Genomic DNA, 2242 nt, shown 5'->3' with positions numbered 1-2242 from the left:
TGGGCAGTACAGACAGAGCGAGTGAGTGGTGAAGAAAGTACAACAACGCCTCTACTTTCTCAGGAAACTGAAGAAAGCTGGCATGGGTCAAAAAGTCCTAAGAGCTTTCTACAGAGGCACAACAGAGAACATCCTGACTGGCTGCTTCACTGCCTGGTACGGCAGCTGCACCGAGCTCAACCGCAAGGCAATGCAGAGGGTTGTGCGTACAGCCGAACACATCAGCAGATGTGATCTCTCCCCCATCCAAGCCCCGTACGACGAACGCTGTGTCAGCAAAGCACGAGGAATCATCAAAGATCGAAGCCATCCCAACCAGACTGTTCGAGATGTTGCCGCATGGAAAATGCCTACGCAGTCTCAAAGCTACTGCAAAAAAGCTTCTTTCCACATACTATCAGGTACATGAACGATCTGACAAGAACCAGAATGAACCAAGGCAAAGGGAAGTGCTAAGCTGCAACTGTACTCTACTTCTCTCCGTCCTGCAATCACACCATGATCATACAGCCATGGAACCATGTCAGTCAGGTGTGGGTGCCTTTGGCCTTGAGGAGAGACAGGGCGGCTAAGGTACGACAGGAGGTAGTCTCTGGTGTGAGCAGAAACGAGTCCAACTTCAGTTCACAACAATGTAGCGGCTGCAGTGTGATCGGATGTACAGCTGTTCTCCTTCAGACAACCAGTTGAGATGATCAACAGTGGGTCAGGGATGTTGAATGGTGCTCAGAGGTCCCTGTATGCAAAAACGACATGTGCATATAGAAACAATTACATTTTCATAAAGAATCAGTACATTTTGAGAATCACACATAAGGTGAGGTTGGTGTATTCATTGTAATAACCAGACTAACAATATTGACACAACGAACCTACTGCGACTTTTGTCTCATAAGATGGTCAACGCAAGAAGAATTGATCTTTATTGCGTTATAACTCAACTAGCATACAAATGGAACCAAATGGACCAGTACGGGTCCATTTGTATGGCAGGGCGGAAATGAAATAAAAAGATGTGATATGAGATACAATAATACAAAACAATAAAAGAAACCTTACAGTACATACCTGTCACCACTGTCCTCCCTGTATCTGCTGCTGGTGTCTGAACATGGTATCTATGCAGGCTGTCTGGTTGTCAGGACTCCCCTCTGCACAGAAATAGGAGGTTATTAATATTTTAATAAAAAAATAGCCGATCTACAAGCTTGGTGTTGTGAGCTTGTAGACCTGCTTTTTTCACTATATTTAGTCAAACTAAATGTAATGCCTCAACTCAAGTGCTTGTTAGGGTGGGGGGTCCCCAGCTCAAATATGATTATTTTGGGGGGTCTTGGCCTGAAAAGGCTGAGAACCACTGTCATGGACTACAAGCTCACGTGTTGCCTCAGTATTATATTTGGCTTATTGCCATTTCTTGGGATATTTCAAGGGCTATTTTACAGTATATTTTCCCCAGAATAGGGATGCTAGGGTTCAAGTGGTTAATGTAATACAATAAAAACTCCCTGTAATAACTTTGAGGACCTGTTGAAGATCCATGCCATAAGGCCTAGTGTACCTCAACCTGTTGTGGTACATGTAGGCAGGGATTACATACTGTACTAGCTCTGAAACATGATTGTGAACCATGGCTAATACTGTACATTTATATTTGATTATAATAGAAAAATAAACAAAACAACCAACCTCGTATTGCCCTGCTGACAGCAACGTATAAATGATCATCAGATACGTGTCCTCTCCTTGACATGTTGTGATTGGCACAACATCTCCTCAGTGCACATCTAACTGTACTAAATAAGTGTAAATGCGTAGGTCTGACTGTGAGCTATCATTTCTCATATGTGACTGAGTACAATGGTTTATGCCGCAAGTGAGCAGTTTTTTTCACAGATTATTAAAGTAGATAATATAAGCTTTCATATGATGTATCATTCATTGAAATCGGAACATATTTGAAGAATATGTGCTCATTTGAATCTAGTTATCTATAATAGTGCAAACTGAGATAATCCCTTCTAAAGAATTGTCACTTGGAGCACCTCTCAGCTCCAGGTAATGGGCGTGAACAATGGGTAATTTATTCAGCCTAGCCACTCCTCTAATCACTCCCCCATGCTGTCCACTCTATTTAGTGCCAGGGACCCCCATAGAGGATCTGTGTAGGCATAATAGGCATATTAAGTAATCATCATCATATAGATTTAATAAAATATTTATTTGAAAATAGCAGATCTAC

At 42.2% G+C, this 2242-nt stretch overlaps 1 long non-coding RNA gene across 1 annotated transcript; it reads right to left on the bottom strand.

The window, feature by feature from the left end:
* Positions 1-529: 529 nt before the first annotated feature.
* Positions 530-1837, bottom strand: LOC308085610. The gene is made up of 3 exons (XR_013933193.1): positions 1690-1837; positions 1069-1151; positions 530-736 (listed from the first exon to the last, which is right to left on the bottom strand). It is a non-coding gene; the product is annotated as an uncharacterized lncRNA (long non-coding RNA).
* Positions 1838-2242: the final 405 nt, after the last annotated feature.

This window comes from Gymnoscopelus braueri (genome assembly GCF_963280865.1).
Source record: "Gymnoscopelus braueri genome assembly, chromosome: 5".
Lineage (NCBI taxonomy): Eukaryota > Metazoa > Chordata > Actinopteri > Myctophiformes > Myctophidae > Gymnoscopelus > Gymnoscopelus braueri.
Note: the sequence above shows the minus strand (reverse complement) of the source record. Positions and strands in the feature narration are given on the sequence as shown.